Below are 19,875 nucleotides of genomic sequence, written 5' to 3'. Positions count from 1 at the left end.
AACCCTGTCCAAAACCCAAGTGCTGAGGCAGCTGCCAGAGCCTCTACAATTGCTTCTGGATGAAATTTACCTTGCAAGCCTGGAATTACAACAGAAACCCCCCAAACAATACCAGGATTCTGACTTTTTGACCCTGGCCCTAATCCTAAACCCTCTTCCTTGGCAATTTGCATGTCTCAAGAAGAGTCAATGTAACCCCTGAAATTCAGATGCGGTGGGTTCTCAGCCCATCCCAGCTTTTCCTTGCATTTGATGGAATAAAAAATGAGCTGCAAATAACCATCTTTAAGAGAGGAGAGCAGGGAGAAGTGAAGGGAGGGAGGATCCCAAGCTTAGAGATGACTGCTCCCTGGCAGGAGGCTGTGATCAACACGAGGGTAAATCTGGACTCAGCAACAAGCCCTGTGCTGGCCTGGAAGGGCACAGTGGGGCTGTGCTGCCACCTAGAGGGGGCTGGAATCACTGCGGCAATGGACCAAGACAGGCCCTGAGGGACCTGGGTATCACTTTTCCTCTTCAGACTTCTGCCCAGGGGCTTCACTGCAGTAGCCCTTCGCAGGAAATGGGCTTGGAAAATACTTCGCTTTCTAATCAGAGGTTGTAGTCCATCTGGAAATCCTCAAGCAGGCCCACTTGTTGGCCCAGGATACTGCAGGCAGTTGGCCAGAGACAGGAATTTGGGTTTGCTGTGGGCCCAGTTGTAGCGATGGGTGTGGAAGCATTCAGTGTTGGCATGGAGGCCACACTCCTCTGCCTGGAAGTCCCGAAGCCAGGCATCTAGATCGTTATGGTACACCCAGCTGTCATTTAGCTAATGATGCGCCTTTCCGGTGGATGGCGGACATCATCTTCATGTTGCTCTTTTGCCATTGCTGCCCTGGGTACTTGGTCTGCACCTTGAGCAGCTTCAGCATGCAGAGCTGCATCATGGCCTTTTTGACTTTCAGGGCTTACTTCAGGGTGGGGGCAGATCTCACCCCATCAGCATCCTTGAATGCTTCCATTTGGTCAATTTGCTTAAGACCCAAAGCAGATAGATACCAGAAAAGAGGTTCCTCCAGCGAAAGTGGTTATTGTCACCAGCTTCTGGACTCAGGCCAGTCAGCTCTGGCAGCTCTCACACACCACACAGGGAGGATAATCCAGGACAGAAATGCTGTTCTTGGCAGTGATGTAGAACATGATGCTTTGATTGAAGAACTTGGGATCAAAGAAATGCATTGGCAGGTACTGGGCCATGTATTCAAACTGGGAGACATGGTTCAACTTAAAGTGCTTGAGTGGCAGCTGCAGGACAGAGATGGCCTTAATGATGACTTCTTTGTGGAAGTTCACATCCACCCCCGGCTTCACATGCTCTGCAACATTAGTGGGCATCTCTTCAGGCAAGATGTCTGCTAGGATGTTGATGGAGTCTGTTTTGGCTTTTGAGGTGGGAACTGTGCCAGCAGAAGCTTGAGCAGCACCATCATGTGCGGAGGCAGGCTGGGGAGCAGGCCTGAGGACAGGGGTTCTGTGGGGACTTGTTCAACATCCTCTTCTCCCCACACCCCAAAGGAGAGCGAAGGTACTTCTCTGTGTTCATGTCACTGCCTAGCGTGTAACCTATGAGTTTTCTGCGGCTGGGCTCAAGGAACATCTCAATGTCTCTCTCACTCTGTGAATGTGGGTGCCCCTGGGAGCCCCTTTGGGTAGATAAGCCTGTCAGTCTGGGGGTGCTGTGATGGGGAGGCGTCACCTCGTCCCACTTGAGGGGGAGCCTTTCCACCTCCAGACTGTTGTCCTGATCCTTCTCCTCTTCCTCCTCTCAAGAGGCAATTGGCCAATTTTATATCTTTAGCTTTCAGTTTCACAAAAGTAGGATGATTACTGTGATTATTTTCCTTCCCAAAGGAGACTTCCTTTTTTCTTGTTAAGGTATACTGTTTGTCCTTTAAATTAACATACAGAATTTTAAAAATAAACAGCATATGGGTTTGGGGCTTTGCTTCTGATGTTCTCCACTGCATGTTAGACTAGGAAATAGTGTAGCAATTTGGGGAAATTCATTACTTTCTGTGAACTGTGACTCCTTCTTTGTAAGATAAGAGTGCAGTGCATAGTATCAACCAACTAGGGTTTCTATAAGGGTTAAATGAGTTCATGATGTGTAGTAAGGGTCCATCACATAGTAGATCTTTTAGAGAGAATTTATATTAACCATGCCACCTTCTGTCCTCTTCCACCATCATGTTTAATGTGAAATGACAGTGACAGAAAGCAAATGGCAGCAAAGGAGTTACATATTGTACAGCTTACTAACATTTCAAAGTAAAACCATTAAATTTTTCTTAGATCGTTATGTGAAACCTTTGGATTCCTTTCTGCTTCCTCAACTTAGACCAGCAAATCCCCAAGTGATGAGTGTGATAGACCACAGCATGAAGAAGTCTCTATTGAAATTCAATTTCTTCATGAGTAGTTAACACCATTAATTTAGTGCTCTAGGCATACAAAATGAAATACTCTATGGTTTAAAAAATTTACAGTTTAGTTCTGGACTATTCACACACTGTTTTACTCTGGTGGGAATCAAGATTTGGTAGGAAGTGAGGTGAAATTCTGCTCTGCCATGATAATAAAGCCACAGTACAAGTAGAATCAGCAACACTGGGCTCAAATCCATTTACTCTGGTGTATTATGAGTGACTCAATTTAATTGAAAATCACCACCAGACATTGTTATTAGATGAATTTATTAAATGATTTGCTGTAGCAGCAGTGACTTATAGATCTTGTGTGCAACATAAAATTTTAATGAAATGGGAATTTAAAGATTACCATTATAGTATATCATGTAGTCTATGATTAAAACTTAAATTATTTTTACATAATAAATCAAGATAAATACAATGTCTGGGATTTTAAAATGACAACTAAAGAAAGCAAATGAGCTTGTATTTTACTAACAACATATTGTAACATAAAATAAACAGATATCTGATAATTGTAACAGAACCCCTGGGCTGCTCTGATTGAAACAGAACCCACGGACTGTTTAGTTAGGGGCCCAATTGCCCACTGCCAGAATTATAACTCTGAATACCAGAGTTTGGTGAAAATAAAAAGAATTGTTTATTTACACATAGTTCTGCCTCCCCCTCCCAGACCTGGCCAGTCTTAGGAAAGTCAGAAACACCGTTTCCCTACTTCCTAGGCACAGTTCAGCTTTACCAGTAGCTGCCAATCACTCAGTTCTGATTGGGGAGGTCCTTTCTGTGCTGTGGTGCCCTCCAGCTCTCAATGCAGGACCGCCTGGATTCTCAGCCTCCTTGTAAACCGCCTTCTTCCTGCAAACCACATGGATCTCATCTCCTTCTCAAAGCAGCCTGGAGACCCCTTCTCCAAGCCAGATGGAGGGAGCCCACAAGAGCCAGAGAGTGAGGGCATGAGGGCCAGAGAGAGCCTGAGAGAGAGAGAGAGCCTCCTAGAGCCAGAGCCAGCCCAAAATATGTCTACAGCTCCTTCTCGCTCTTCTTCCCTGCCTCCTCTCTCTCCCCCACTGCCTCCTCTTGCCCAGTGGGTGTTGCAAACCGTCCTGACCATTCACAGAACCCTACATAGGCTCTGTCTGCTTCTTCCATACCAGCTCACAGTCCAAGATCCCTCCCATCTTTCTGAGTCTTGGAAGTAAAGCGAATCTTTGCAACAATGTATCCAGCCACTAGCTCCAGGCATGCAAGGGCATCCTGAAAGCTGCTTCCTGCTCCCTATCTCCCAGCCGCAAACTCTGGGGTTTGTTTTTGGACTCCCCTGTTTCTGTAACATAATGACTATGTATTGTACACCACTGAAAAACGTTTTTTGTCAAAAAAAAGAAGAAAATAAAGTAGAAATTTAGGAACAGGGCATGATTTTTCTTTATTATAGACCTGAAGTTTTGATATGTACAAAAGATCTTAAGAATATAATTTGAGACATATTAGGCCAATGTCATAGGCTCCTCAAATCCATTCCACTCCAGCTGGTTAGTGTCTAACCATTGCCATCTCATTTCTCTGGCCAGTTGTAGAAGCAACTTGGCTTCCCTATAATGTTAGCTACATGAGGGCAGGAATTTTTACTGTTTTGTGCACTGATGTATCCCTATGACTTAGAATGGTGACAGGACTGTGGTAGCTACTTGATAAATAATTGTTGGGGAAAGAATTAGAGACAAAGAGAAAAAAAAGAGAGTAAAGGGGAAAAAGGAAGAAGGAAAGAAAAGAAGAAAGAAAGAAGAAGGAAAGAAGGAGAAAAGGAATAGAGGACGGAAAAAAGAAAAAGAGGAATGAAAAGAAAGAAGGACCAAGAGTGACATAAGGGAAGAGGATTGCTTGGGGTTCCTAGAATCAGTCAGTCGATCATTATTACTCTCTCCCTTCCTGACTTGAGCAAGGACAGTTTTGCCCTATTGATTCTGGTATTCATTCTAAGACCATAAAGACAACCACCCATAGGATGGAATTGATCTCATTATTTTAGAGACACGGAAAGAACATAAATTCTTGATGACAAGGTTGTGTATTTTATTTACTATTTCTACCTCTGAACTTAATTATGGTGCAGCAAAATGCATTTTATTATTTAATCTGAGAGAAGGAGAACTTTTATTTTTTTGCAGATGAACACTTTCTAACAGATAAAATCTGGATTTCGGAGTTTAGAAAAAGGATACCAAGGTTGAGAACCAGTCACTTTACCAGTCAGAACCCAGTATGGCACCTATAATGAAGTTCTCTGTAATCAGTAATAACAACAGCAATAATCTTATTCCCTGACACTGTGTGTCAAGCCCTGTGCTAATATTTTGCATACAGTAGATCTCTGTGCTAGCCTTACTAGGTGTGTACTATTATTGCAATTTGCATATATGGATATTAAGGCTTTAGAGAGTTAAGGAAATTTTATAAAATACATAATGATTAGGGGGATGATCTAGGATATTAATCTATGGGTACTGGACTCTAGAGCTCGAGCTTTGTACCCCAGACTGCACTCACACAGGCCTCATTTTGGCCCAACTTTTAGAGTTGCCTTTTAAAATTCACATGGTCTACCTAAAATAAAATAAAAAATTAAGGCTAAGCTTCTCTCCACATAACCCTTAATTTCCATAATCCTTAACTTTTCCTGGCAGTGTAAGTATATACTTAATTTCTCAAAATTTCTAGTTTTGCCATTCCCTAGGGGTATTTGAATTGTACAAAGTGGTGTTTCATTGTATTTCTGTGTAACATCATTGATTTGGAAAAGTTACTATAAAGAAAACTTCCAGAGTTATGGCAGACGCATAGGTGAAGAAATGTTTCAAATCAAATACAATCATGTAGTGGTGGCTTGGAAGACACATTTTTTTTTAAGGGACTCAATTTCTATCTTCTATTTAGAAAGTGAAAAGAATACAGAGGTTTAAAATAGTCTTCCTAAGCAAAATATGTCTACCTAGTTTTTTTTAATTTAATAAATTATTTTTGAATAGGGAATAATAGTAAACTAAAAATCAGTGCTTGTTTGTGTTAACTGCTGTTGGCACTCTTAATATTTTCATCTTGCTTGCCAATCCTTTAGTCTCATTCCCTGATTTTTACAGATGATAAATGTGTAACTACATGCCAATGTTAATGAAGAATCTCTCCAGGTAAATATACTGCAGAAGTCCTCTTGAAATAATTTCTTATTCCAAAAAAGATATTATTTATAGCTCTTAGGAAATCTTTGGGAAAATGCTAAACTCATTCTGATGCTACTCTTTGGAATCTTGACATTTTCACTATTATCTTACCTGTCCTTTTAACACTATTTCTCAATTTTTCCAGGGCCTTAAACTCATTTAATTTTTTATTACCTCTAATGTTTTGCAGGCTTTCTTTGATAATTTTATCAAGAAAGTGGGTGGTTTTTACTGTGCTAAAACTCTATTTATGTCTTCAGGTAACAATTTTCACTAACATACCAGGCAATATGAATGGTATGATATGAAACAAGTAAATAAGACATGGTTCCAGAGATGGATACATGGATAGAATTGAAAATGCAAACTGGTAAGAATTATAAGAGAGGAACGTAAGAAAAGAGTGTTAGAGAAATCCAAAGATCCCCTCAACCTGCTCAGAGAAGCTGGTGAAATATTACTTGAGTAGAGAATTCCTCAACTGAGCCTTAAGAAAGAAAACAAAACAGAAGGTTGGCGTGTAGGAAATAGAGTGGAAGATAGGAATGGCACCTGAGAGAGATGGAAGAGTATACGGAAAGGCATGAAGGAGGAATGTGAGAGTCTTCTGGAATGGTGTATTATAATAAACTAAATCCTCATAATGGTCCTGTGAGTTCTTGTAGTTATTCTCATAATATTGATGAAGAAACTTGGGATATTTAAGGCATTAACACTTTCCCAGTTCTTTGTTGCTCACTTTTCTTTAGTTCAAGTCTTTCTTTGTTTATGAATTTATTATATAAAACCCATGACAATTATTCAGTAAATGTCTGTTGAATAAATACATATATCAAAGAAACAGAAATATAATCTTTATTTATAATTTTAATGCAATTTTATGTGATTTTATATTGTCTCCCAATGTGATTAGAATTCACATCAAAGTAACTTAACTTGTGAGATAAATTTAGAAAACAATATTCTCTCAGTATTTCAAGTAGCGGATTGGTTACAGAGGAGTTAGAAGGTCTAGAAAAGCAAAAAGAAGAGGAGAGTGACCTAAAGGAGAAGACGACACAGGAGAAGGAGGAAGGAGGGAAAGAAAAAGGGGAAAATAAGGAAGCAAAAGAGAAGGAGAAAGGGAAAGGAAAAGGGAGGAGAAAGATGAGAAGGAGGAACAGGAATCAGGGAAGGGAGAGGAGAGGCTAAGGAGAAGAGGGGAAAAGAAGGGAGGAAAAGAGCAAGAGGAAGGAGAAAGGGAGGAGGATGACACAAGGACAGGATGGAGAAGGTGGAGGAGGAGACATGCTGAGTCTAGAAACTCTTATGTTCATTTATCATTTGGGTTTCCATTTTGTGACTGAAATGCCATTTAAACAACTTGCCCATTTTTATATCAGACTTTTAAAATTGATTTGTAGAAGCATAGAAGTTCTTTATATATTTTTCATGCAAGCTTTTTAAAATTATAAGTTGCAAATGCCTTTTCTGACTCTGCCTTTTAGCACTTTTTGGTGTCTTTTGATAAATAGAAGTTCTGTTTTCATTGAAGTTGAACTTATCAGTTTTTCCTTTGCTTATTCTGTGTTGTTTGAAAAATTCCTCCCTCCCTGAAGTAATAAAAACATTATTCTATATTATATTCTAAAAGCTTTACAGACTTGACTTTCACATTTAGGAAACTAACCCACCTATAGTTAATATTTGTTTTAGCTATAGAATATTTTCAGTGTCCATTCTGGAAAATAAAAATCAGTCCAGGTACTTCAACATACATTTATTTACAGAATATGTTAGAAAACAGTTGAAAGGACTGAAGAAACAAAGAGAAGGCAAAGGAGATCTCTAGAGAAGCAAATGTGAGAAGGATTGGTTACCCAGAGATCAGGAAGCTGCCTAATATCCCTAGGTTGAAGCCTGTGGTACATCATTACTGAAGCCGCCAAAGGTTATGCTGCTACTGCTGATGTTAGGACTGTAGAGGTCACGAGGAGCCCATCCTTCTGCTGACGCACTGAGAACTGCAGCAGCTAGTGATACCTCCTGTTTCCTGTCATTGTATTGATTCATTTCTCCAGCAGAGGCCAAGAGAAGAAAAAGATACTGGTGGCTCCCTTCCCACTTTCTAGTTTCCAGTGATCCTGATTGGAAAAACCTCACAGAAAGCAACTGAATACCATTGATGTGGTTTTAAAAAACAAAACCATCTTACCTACTTTTGTTGTTGTTTTCATAGGTTCATTTGAATGACCTAGTCTGCCTTTACTGGAAATGAAGTTTCTGATATTTTGTTTAAGTAATTTTTTAATGAATTGTAAATGCTTACTGACATAGTTTATTCAGAAATTCCATTTTCCATTCTATTGGGGGGGTATAGAAACATCATCACTCTATTATCTGCTTAAGTTATATTTTTTCAGTAGAATAAAACATAATATTTAACAGTTTATTATACTTCATTCTATTTTATTCTGTTTCCATCTGTCTCTTCCTAATTTCTCAGTCTCCATGGTATCAATCTACTCTCCTGATCTTAAGATATACATTATATCTATGAACTACCACAGTTGAGCTAGTTGTAGAGATATTATATTTTGAACTACAACTGAACATAGTAAAGTCACATATGTGTCCTTATCCTTTGGTAGGAAAAGCCCAATTGGATTATACATCACTTCCTTATCAACCTTTTAAATTCTTCTCTTTCACTGACATTTAATGCTGGCACATTTTTCTTGTCCTGATATACTTTTCTGACATTTCCCCCTTTATTTCCTGAAATATATCAGCAGTTCCTCAAATGTCTTTTTATTATGTACCTGAGATTTTTGCATTATCTCAAAAAATTGAGATCTTTAGAAAGAGCGATGTATTATCAAGAAATACATTAAATGTTTTATTTTAATTAAAGTTTATATTGAAGAATATAGTGTCTTCCTTCAAAGAGTACTAAAACAATTCAGGTACAGTTAACTTACTACTGTCATTCAGCTATCCACGGTTAGCATTAAAAACATCTGTCAAAGCTGCACATTAGTTGTCTGATTATGATAAATCCAGAAAATAATTTGTAAGTTAGCAATGACTTCTTCTGACATATCTTCTCTTCAGCTTGTTATTAATCCATTCTCATATCAGACTTGACATTGACATAGTGAGAGATGGTGGCCTCACTGTGATCATTACTGGAGCTTCTGAATTAAAAGTAGTAACATCTGGTACATATATGGAGAGAACACATTTCATCTAAAGATTAACTTCATTATAAAAAACTGTCTGAGTACCTTCAATACTTCAGAGAAGCATTTATCTTGCTTGAAAGATTGTTTGATTGAATAATTCCCCGAGAGAAAAAAAATCACAAGCATACAATATTGGATACTACTACTCCATTACTGTTAATTGTTTGTTGTGCTTCTTTTAGCCTCTCATTTCTATTGACCAATGTTGTTAACTTAATCTATTTGTCTTAAAAAAAAAAACAACAACACATTTTTTCTTGGAGTTTCTGGGTTAATTCCAGTATTTAAAGGCCTTTTTTACTTTTTAGATACAGTAGAATTTTTATTAACCTATTTACTACTTACTAAAATACCAAATTAAAGTACAATTTATTTGTTTATTATTGAAATTTCATCAGATTTAGCTAAATATTTAACATCAATAAACTGCAACTGGTCTATTCTTGACATTTGTACCCAAATTAACTGCAATGTCCAAAAGAAAGGAAAGGTTAGCTGGAATCCTTAATGGACTGGTTTAGCATATTTTCTTCCTAAATGTCCTCAAGGTGTGTATTCATTGTAGACAACTGTCTTCTCTTGAAGCTACAATGGATCCTTCATCCTGTCTATCAAAATAATTGTAAAAAAAAAGGAACTGCCTTTTGACCCAGTGATTTCGCTGCTGGGTATATACCTTAAGAATCCCAAAACACCAATTCAAAAGAAAATATGCAACTCTATGTTCATAGCAGTCCTGTTTACAATAGTCAAGATTTGGACACAGCCTAGGCGCCCATCTAGTAGATGAGTGGATTAAAACAAACAAATAAATAAACAAAACAAAACAACAACAACAAAAAACCACCTCACAATGGAATATTATGCAGCAGTAAAAAAGAAGGCATTCTTATCTTTTGCAACAGCATGGATGGAACTGGAGACTATTGTGCTAAGTGAAATAAGCCAGTTGGTGAAAGACAAATACCATATGATCTCATTTATAAGTGGAATCTAGTGAACAAAATAAACTAATGAGCAAAATTGAACCAGAGACATAGAAGCACGGAACAGACTGACAGCTGCAAGAGAAAAGGGGGGAGGGAGGGACTGGTTGAAAAAGGTGAAGGGATTAGTTAAAGAACATAGATGTATGACCCATGGACATGAACACGATGTGGGGATTGACTGTGGGATTGGGGGGCGGGCTGGGTGGAAGGGACAAAGGAAGAAAAATTTGAACAACTGTAGCAGCATAAACAATAAAATATTTAAATAAAAAATAAAAGAATTGTAAAAAGAAACAACAACTTCCTAAATGCAGCCTCCCTGTGTTTTTTTCTAAGTATTAGATAGAAATGCTTTCACTTCTTGTTTTAGTAGCATGGCCTATTGTAGAAAAACACACCAGTAAGTTGGATGGGGCAGAGCCTTAGGTAATTAATTGCCAGGTGGTACGGTACAACTCATATGAACCAGATTGATGGAGTCTCTGATATGATATCTCCATTCTGTGTGGGGGAGGGCTCGGAAGAGGGACAGTGACTGCTGCCTGGCCTCTGGAGTTTTGTTCAGGAGGAAGCTGTCCCTTGGCACTTGCCCTGATGACAGACACATCAATTTCTCCCTGTATGCCACTGGTACACTTCCAGATGCTGCCCCAGTGCTGGAACTAAGAGCTAGTGAATCTGCCAACTTGAGGAATATGGCCCAAATGAAAGATCAGAACAAAACCCCAGAAAAAGAACTAAACAAAATGGAGATAACCAGTCTATTAGATGCAGAGTTCAAAACACTGGTGATCAGAATGCTCAAAGAACTCATGAGTATGAGTATGGCAACAACATAAAGGGAGAAATGAAGGTTATACTAGTGAAATAAAGAAAAAACTACAGGGAACCAACAGTGAAGGGGAGGAAGCTGGGATTAAGATCAATGATTTGGAACACAAGGAAGAAATAACCGTTCAATCAGAACAGCAAGAAGATACAATAATTCAAAAAAAAAAATGGTGATAGTATAAGAAGCCTCTGGGAGATCTCCAAGCATGCCAACATCTGAATCATAGGGGTACCAGAAGGAGAAGAGGAAGAGCAAAAAATTGAAAACTTATTTGAAAAACTAATGAAAGAAAATTTTGTGGTGAAGAAAATAGACATAAAAGTCCTGAAAACAGAGAGAGCCCCAAACAAGTTAGACCCAAAGAGGACCACACCAAGACACATCATAATTAAAATGTCAAAGGTTAAAGATAAAGAGAAAATCTTAAAAGCAGCAACAGAAAAGCAGAGAGTTACCTACAAAGGAGTTCCCATAAGACTGTCAGCTGATTTCTCAAAAGTAACTTTGCAGGCAAGAAGTGACTGGCAAGAAGTATTCAAAGTGATGAAAAGCAAGGACCTACAACCTAAATTAGTCTATCCAGCAAAGCTATCATTTAGAATGAAAGGGCAGATAAAGTAAAGCTAAAGGAGCTCATCAATACCAAGCCATTATTACATGAAATGTTAAAGGGACTTATTTAATAAAAAGAAGATCAAAACTATGACCATTAAAAGGGAAAACAATTCCCAACTATCAACAACTGAATCTAAAAAAAAAAAAAACAACAAAAAAGAAAAACTAAGCAAAGCACAGAACAGAAACAGAACCATAGATATGGAGATCATTTGGAGGATTCTCAACTGGGAGAGGGCAGAGGGAGAAGGTGGAAAAGGTGCAGGGATTAAGAAGCATAATTGATCAGTACAAAATAGACAGGGGGACGTTAAGCATAGTATAGGAAATGGAGAAGCCAAGAAACTTACATGCATGACCCACTGACATGATCTAAGGGGGGTGATTGTTCGAGGGAAGGGGGGTACCAGATGGAGAGAGGCAAAGGGGTAAACATTGGGACAACTGTAATAGAATAACCAATAAAGTATATTTTTAAAAAAGAAATGTAAACAATCCAAGAATGTAATCCAAGTCACTTGAGACACAGAAGTCTTTGACACATGAATTAAACCACAGACTGTACATTATAACAATATATTTTTATAGCAGGATAACCATATCTTACAGAAATCTGTTATATTTCATACAATAAAAATAAGTGGAAATTTGTTTTAAAAGTTATGAGAGACATTATTGAAAATGGAAAACTCTTGTGATATTTCAAAATTTCTCTTTCACTAGTTTTAAATTACTGATGGGCTGTGTCTACTGGAAAGAGAGACAAATTAGAATGTTTCCTTTAAGCTAGATGTTGAATTAATATAGAAAAATAGATATGTCAGTGATAATTCCTAAAGCTGCCATAATGAGAGAAACTGGCTTCTCATGATTGAAGCTTCCTACCATTGCTGCCTATTTTATAACACCAGTAGGTTGTTTTCAGTTTTCTGCTGACATTCAGTTTAATCTAAAAACTAGATTATAACACTCTTAAGAGAAAAGCATTTCAAATTTAACAAAATGGTTTTGTTTTTAAATTTTTCCCCTAAAATAAAGCTTATATTTAGTGAAATAATTTTTATCAAGATAAGCCACATGGCATAATTACTTTATTCAAGATATATGAGAGGTGGTGCTTTCTCTTATTCCTTGTCCCTGTGAATGTAAATTGGTATCATGTCTACATTAGAAAAATTTCCTTCCACCCGACAGGCTCATTTTACTTCTTAAACTAAGAATTCGTTTGGGTCATTGCCATTTGTGTCCCTGACCTTCTTTCTCCATATAATAACTAGAGCAAGAATTCAGTGTCATTTAAGCAAACTTAAATGATTTACAATGAAAGATTCCATATAAAGCAGACACCAAGTGTTCAACACTGAGCTCTACAGCCCTGTATTTCAGCTTCTGACTTTCTTCTAGTAGCTCAAGTTTGCAGACTTAGAATCATCTCTAACCATTCTCTCTCCTTTGTTTTTTATATCTAATGAGTCTCCAAGTCTCTTTGAAATGTTTTCTTTATGCCATTTCTTTTCCTCTATCAATAATATCCTCCTTATTCTAAATCACGTATCAGAAAGGATTTTTAAATATAGACATTCTGTTCTCATCACTGATAAAAAATGGAATACCCTAAGACAGGCACTCGCCTAAATATATGTTCAGATTAGGTTGTTGATTATTCTAGTCATTTTTTTTCATTTTTAATTAAGTTATTTATTTTTCCTTTTTCTATTGAGTTTTAGAAATTCCTTATGTATTTCGGAAATTAACCCCTTATCAAATATATGATTTGCAAATATTTTCTCTCATTCTATAAATTGCCTTTCCATGTTGTTATTTTGTTTCTTTGGCTTTGCAAAAGCTTTAAATTTGATGTCAAATTTGCTTTTGTTGCTTGTGCTTTTGATGTCATATCTAAAAAATCATCGTCAAGACCAATATCAAGAAGCTTTTCTATGTTTTTTTTTTCCTCTATGTATTATGGTTTCAGGTCTTATATTTGAGTTTTTAATCCATTTTGAGTTAATTTCCCCATGACCCTTGACCCTGATCCTTGGCCAGCTCCTTCAGCTGGGACATCGAATAGAACTTCTCCTTTGTCAGGGCCAGCCAGTTGGCATTTGCCAAAATACTGCACAGTAAGTAGATAGAAATCTCTTTTTTTAAAAATTCCTTACTTGCTATATTAACTAGTAAATATATAGTATTGTATTAGAAGATATATAGTAAGAGATTATTTGTTTAATAAATAGTAAAATAAGTCATTTATCTTTCCATGTTATTATTTTGTTTCTTAGACTGTGCAAAAGCTTTAAATTTGATGTCAAATATGCTTTTGTTGCTTGCGCATTTGATGTCATATCCAAAAGTTTAATGCCCAAGATTATATTAAACTCTATTTAAGGCCATGTCTGGCTTCGTTGAAAATGTCAGTGGGTTACTTTCTGCAGTCCCTTCCTCTATCTTGGTTTTTGTTTCTAGAATCATTGATATGGTCTCAGATTCATTTAGAGATAGGGTAACCATACATTCCCAGTTTGTTTAACAAGTTTCCATTTACACATCCTGTGTAGTATCCTGTCTAGATAGTGCTTTTTTAAATTCTCAAATTCTCCCAGTTTGAATGATTAGATACATGGTCACCATAGTGTTCACTAAGTAGGTGAATACAGAACCTCTTGCTGCATTCTCTTCTTCCCAAATGCATGTGTCCCTCCTGTTGTTTTCTCTCAAAAGTGTTGTTTTAAAATCTGATTTGTTTATTCCCTTTGTCAGGAGCTGAGGGCCAGATCCACTAAAGCTCAGTTTCTTAGGCCTGAGAGTTGATAGTTCTCAGGTAAGGCAATCAATGAGGTGGGAAATAAAGAAACTAGAGCTAAAGTTGTATGAGAAAGCTAACATACAAAAACCAACAGGGAAGACTTAGGGAGAAAACAACGGCAACAAAAACAACAACAAAATGCTCCAACTGAAATTCTCATAGATGAAAACAAATGTAAAACAGATGGAGTTTTCCATGGTGTTTAATAAAAAAGAATTCTGTGTCTGAGACCATATTTAAAATAACCTTGACAATATGTCACTCTGGGTTTTAATTTTACTTAAAAGGCAGAAAGTATTTGCATGGTGTTTATCTTCAATGAATCATCTCCATGGAAGCTCCAAGTCTTCTCTAAAAGCCTGCAGACTTTATCATATAAAAACTTTTTAGGGGGCCTCATTTTCCAAAGTCTTCTATATGTTTGTTCAAGTTACAATTTAGTTTGTCACCTTTGTTAAACTGTTTAGTTATCCTTGGGCAAAGAAAACAGAATTGTCAGAACTAGGAGTAAAAATATTCTATCTTAGGAACTTTCTCTCATTTTGATATTGATTGTGGGTCAATGGAAATGCTCATTTATCTATGTCTAGTGACCTATTCCTGCCATTAGCCCCACATGTTATATTTCTAATCCCACTTGTTCTTTAGCTCACCTCCTCAGGTCCTGGGGCTGGTACACAAAGAATGTGAGGAACCCTTTCTGAACGCTGACCCTGCCCCAGATATGTTCCTTGCCTTTCATAATTAATTACCCCCCCAAACTTCAGTTTCTTTCTTCCTAAGTTCCTTTTTTGTTTAAAAAAAATCTTCTGTTTTTAAAATTAATATTTTACTCTCTTCATCCTTATACTGATTATAGTAGCTAGAATTTTAAAAAATTCTGCTATGACTATAAAACAATGGTCAAAATTTGTATACAGCCATCATATGTACTTTTCAGCCATTTTGCATCTTTGCTCTACCTATTCGCATGCTTCTCCTGAGGCACTTATTAAGGCTTTCCCCACTTTGGTTTCTTCACAGTCATTCAGTACAAAGAGAATACTTTTTGAAGAATCACATAGTCAATAAGTAAGTTTTTTTTAAAGATCAGTCTTATTTCTAACTTCTCCCATAAATAATATAAATGCTGGAACTTTCAAATGCAGCTACAACACCCAGTTTCCAGGGGTATATACCCCAAAGAACTAAACTCAAAATCTTGAAGAGATATTTGCATTCCCATGTTCATTGCAGCTCTATTTACAATAGCCACGATATAGGAAAAAACAAGTGTTTATCAAGAGATGCACAAAAACAAGTGTTTATCAAGAAAATGTGGTATATACATACAATGGAATTTACGCAGCCTTAAATTTTTTTTTTTTTTTATCATTTACAATAACATAAGTGGACCTGAAAAACATTATGCTACATAAATTAAATCAGTCACAGAAGGGCAAATACTGTGTGATTCCTCTTATATGAGCCATCTAACATAGCCATCTAACAAACTACCAGAAGTAGACAGTACAGTGAGGATTACAGGGGGATGAGGGAGAAGGATAAGGGAATTATTATTCAATGGTGTAAAGTTACAGTGTGGAAGATAGGTGAGTTCCAGAGATCTCCTGTATAACATAGTGCCTATAGTAAAAAACGAGGTATTATATACTTAAAATTTCAGAAGATAGTTGTGTTTTTACCAAAAGAAAAGAAACAAAATGACACAAGGAAAACTTGAAGGTGAAGGATATGTTTAATACCTTGATTGTGGTAACACAAGTGTCTATGTATGCCCCAAACCACCAAATTGTATGTATTAACTCTGTGGGTTTTGGGGGTTTATTTTGTACACTAATTGTAGCTCAAAAAGATGCGGTGAAGAAAAAGAGGTCAAGGGTAGGTGCAGATGCTTGGAGAGAAAGGATTACTATAGTTACTTAATAAGTGGCTTGATTAATTGCATATTTTGGAAGAGAAGTGTCTTCCTATATAGGAAAGCTTAAGTGCTCAAATTAGAGTTTCAATGAGCTAGCTATCAAATGATATAATGTTCTCTATCTTTCATATGAGACTATAGGTAAAATTTGTTGAAAGATTATTATGAAGTTGAAAAATCCTCCAAGACCATCCAGAATCTTACAGAGATTTAAGCTGAAAAATATACACCATTTAAACTGCCCCCTGGAGAGAAGAGTCTCTCTCTTCCAGTAGTTTATGCCATTAATGCACTATTCCTATCCAACCACCTGCTATATCTTTTGCAGAATTACAATATAGCATGTGTTGACAAATTTTCAGAATAGTGTCCCTCTTATCAATTATATATAGAGAATGTATTTCAGGCAAATCATTCAGAAAGAACTTGATAAAAAGTGGAAAATTTAGTTTTCAGTTACACATATTTGATTCATACAACTAGAGGAATAATAGTAACTAGTCATTTGGGTTGCTCAAGAGCTGCTCTGCATTAAAATAACAAATCTTCAAAATTAATCCTTCTACCTCCTGCCCCAATTCTCATATAGTTCTTTGCAGTGGAATCTGGATAGGGATGTCTTGTTATGAATACTAATTACCATATTAAGTTGTCCAATACTCACTTTATGTAGAGAAATTTTGCTATTATTGTCATAATGTGCTTAGTTATAATTGAAATTAAATATAATTTTCTCAGCCTTTGATAAAATAAGATGATTAAGTTCATTGACTAATTCAATAATTTTAAAATATACTATTACAAGATAGTATTAGCTTGTAAGAAAATAATTAGATCTAAAGTCCTGCATAAAAAGAGAGATCTCAGTATTTGTAAAGTGAAAGTAGTACTTAGTCAGATGTAGCCATTCAAGCATAGCCAAAATTGTTTTTTTATTGTGTTGAATGATAATTGGACTTCAATTTAATTTGATGATTATTAAGTATGGAACACAATCATCAAAGTCAACTTTTAAATGCCAGGTGATATCTATACCTTTTCAATGAACATTTACAACAGGAAATTTGTTATTTATCAACTAAATAAGACTTTCACATATACTGATTTTGTGTTATATATATGTATTTGCTAGAAGATGAGGGGTATATCGGTCTGAATTTACACATCCTGCTTCTGAGAATTGATTACATGAATTGTTAATAAGGTGAAGCTGATATCTGAATTTTATAAGCTAATAATTCTGTAGCAGAATCAGAGGATGCCAATTGGAATTTTCACTCTGAGTTTTAGAGTTTCACACTGACTTATGTAGTATTAATATGAAATTTATATCTATATTAGATTATTAGCCTTAGTAACTTTATTTTGATAACATATAAATCATATTAGTAGCACCATACTTATGTTTAATGCTCTTATGTAAATGCATGCTCATAATTTTTATTAATTGAATCATTTTGTCTTCTTAAAAAGCCATGAATGGGAATAATTGGTCAAATAAGTAAAGAGAGCAGATTTAAAGACAAGAAAAAAACAGTTGGGGTAAGAAAAATTAAAAAGTGTTTGCAGTGAGGTACTTTAGGGATATTTTAATGATGTTAAATAATACATTGTTATTAAAAAAGAGAAAGCACACAATGAAAACTTAAATTTACAAATAACTTTTAAGATGATTGGGGCGTACCTCAGATTGCATGTAGGGTAAGCAGTTAATGGACACAATTTTATGCTAGCAAGTGAAAAGTCATATGTTCAGAGAATAATCCAAACCACACTCTTGAAGAATCCACTGAGGTCTGTGTTTACCACCCGTATTATAAAGTATCACAAACTGGGTAGTTTAAAAGGAAAACAATTAATTTTCTCCCAGTTCTGAAAACTGGAGTCCAAGATTAAGGGGTCAGCAGAGTTGTGTCGCAGACCTCTGACCAGCAGAGTCCACGGCGTTGTGGATGAGAGAATAAATGCACAGCGACTGCAAGAATCCTGTGGAGAAGATGGGACAGAACTGGCCACTTTCTAGAGGAGAAAGCGCAGTTTGCCCTTGCCTTAACAGACTTTTATTGATTTCTTAGGTGGATTACAGCCAAGAAAATTGTGATTCATAGTGCCAATCATTGCCTTATATGATTATTACTTTTACATGTTAGAGAAAAGAATCTTACACATGCATGGATGATAAGGATAACTTGTCTAGTCCCATCCTGTTCTTAGAAATTGGCACAGAATAGGCTCTAAGAGACTGGTTCAAGGTTACACGCTGAACATCTGTTGTTCTCAGCCCAGGATGAAGGGGTCCTTTAGCATAAAGCAAGTTTTTTAACTACTATATAAATGCAGGCCTGGTTCCCCGGGGGAATACCGGTGTGTGGAGTGGGTCCTGCGTGCCGCCACGCTCCCAGTGGTTTTCCACTCTGGGGCTGAGCTACATTTGCCACCACCAAGCACCCCGGCTTCCCATAGAGTTGGTTCCTCCTGAGGATTCTGAGGAAGAATCTGTTAGGTGCCTGTCTCAGCTTTTGCGATTCTTGGCTTGTAGATGTGTTACTACAATCTGCCCTTGTCACCACGTGGCCTTCTCTGTGTCTTCACACAAAAATCTCAACATGGCTGTGAAAAACCTATTGCATGCAAATGGACTCCAAAATTCATGATTTTATATGGAGAGGTCCTGGGTGCTGCCCAGCAATCCTACCACTTTTCCCTAATCAATTCACTTTTTCACTTTTCTAGACCATTAGTTCACACTTTCTCCTCTCCCCTCAGATCTCCAACTCTACTTTTCCTTCCTCACTCTCAGTTAATAACTTTATTATTTTACCAAGTAAACAAAAGCAGAAATGAAGTTTCATCTCCTACCACTAAAACTAGATGCATTTGCTTACATTTGTGCTTGCAAACTCTGCCTTCAGTCTTTTCAACACTCTGAGCACTGATGCATATCTGCTCCCAGCTCTGTTGTTCTGAAAGCTCCCCTTTCTCTCCTTCATCTTTAATTTTTCCTATCTTACCAGATCATTCCCAATGACATCTTTAGAAACCGTACTAACAATCACCTGAAAAAGCACATGCCCTTTTTTTATCTCATGTCTCACCCCATGTACTTGTCTCATTTCTCAGATCTTAAATTGAAACAACCCTGAAGAGTTGCCTATTCTTGTTGCCTTTACTCTCTCCCCTCCTATTCTCTTTTGAGACTGCCCCACTCAGGATTTCATTTCCACCATTCCATTGATAAACTGTTCTTATCAAGTTTATCAATAACCCCTAAACTACCAAATCTGATGACTTTCTCAGCACTTATTTTAGATTACCTATCAGCAGCAGTTGACTCAGTTAATCACATACCCCTCTTTTTAACTCTTCACTTGAGTTCCAGAATACACATTCTCTTTGTTTGTCTCCTACTGTTCTGGCTACATTTTCTCATCTTCTTGAACTCTTAATTTTACAGTGCTTTAAACGTCAGTAATATGCTGATAACACCAGTATATTTATCTCTAATCTTGATCTTTTCCCTGAATATCAGGTTCATCCAATGCCTATTGGTCATATCTGTGTGAATGTTTTAAAGTGTCTCCTCAAACTTAAAAACTAGTAATGGAATCAAAAACGTTTGATTCCATTTTTTTCCCTCCTCTAACACACGTCCCAGCTCTTCCTGTAGTCTTCCAGTGTCATCAAATGGCAATTAATATCTACCAATTGCTCTGGTCAGAAATCTTAGTATCATCTTTGACTTCATTTGTTTTCTGGAACCCCAGCAAACATTTTCTGCTCTACCTTCTAACTACAT

The 19,875-nt window shown here is 36.8% G+C and overlaps 1 pseudogene; it reads right to left on the bottom strand.

Moving 5' to 3' along the window:
- Positions 1-537: 537 nt before the first annotated feature.
- On the bottom strand, positions 538-7,744 carry LOC150007354 (striatin-interacting protein 1 pseudogene; annotated as a pseudogene).
- Between the last annotated feature and the right edge of the window lie 12,131 nt (positions 7,745-19,875).

Source organism: Furipterus horrens, unplaced genomic scaffold (assembly GCF_987537825.1).
Source record: "Furipterus horrens unplaced genomic scaffold, mFurHor1.1.pri manual_scaffold_6, whole genome shotgun sequence".
Taxonomy (NCBI): domain Eukaryota; kingdom Metazoa; phylum Chordata; class Mammalia; order Chiroptera; family Furipteridae; genus Furipterus; species Furipterus horrens.
This window is presented reverse-complemented; position numbering and strand designations above follow the sequence as displayed.